Below are 701 nucleotides of genomic sequence, written 5' to 3' on the forward strand. Positions count from 1 at the left end.
TAACAACTCTTCAGGGAAGAGACGAGCCACTATTCTGCTTGTGTAGCTCTTGTGTCTTAGCCTATCTTAATAAACTTGCTTTACAACAGAGGAACTTCTTGAGATTTCAGTATTTCCTATGTGGGAAGATCACAGAATGTGACGGGAGGCAGGTACTTGTAGGAATATTAAGGGCAGCATTAAAATATTTCTAAAAGAGGGAACATTTGTTCTTTTTTTTTAAAAAAAAAAAATTTTCTTCTTGATTGGTAAAATGCTGTGGTATAGTCTGGGCTCTTTTTTTCCCGAAAACAACTTCAAGGCAGGGAGTTTTTCAGCATAAAACGAAGAGTTTAACTGTTCTGTACCGCTCATGAAAAAGACAATCTTGACGAAGCCGCTTAGATCAGGGCGGGCGGTGGAGTGAGCCTTTCGCAGTGCCCTGAGGTACCACAAACAGTACCAAACGGCAACCGGCTGGAACTGGAGCAAGGTATGCACCCTGCAGAGGGGCGGGGGAAACAACGACGGCTGGCACAGAAATTAAAGACAAAAATTAACCGCAGCAGATAACTCAAAGCCTGATTACAATCAGTCGCTCTCCCGGTGATTGACTGGGCGGTGCCGGCCGCATTCCTTCACGCCCAGCAAACCTGGGGGCCGCTCCCCCTCCAACACTACACGGGAGCTTTCATCAACCCCCTCCACAACTGCCTCACGAC

This window comes from Pezoporus flaviventris, unplaced genomic scaffold (assembly GCF_033815535.1).
Source record: "Pezoporus flaviventris isolate CSIRO_AGI_PZ_B2104156 unplaced genomic scaffold, CSIRO_AGI_Pfla_v1 ptg000002l, whole genome shotgun sequence".
Classification (NCBI taxonomy): domain Eukaryota; kingdom Metazoa; phylum Chordata; class Aves; order Psittaciformes; family Psittacidae; genus Pezoporus; species Pezoporus flaviventris.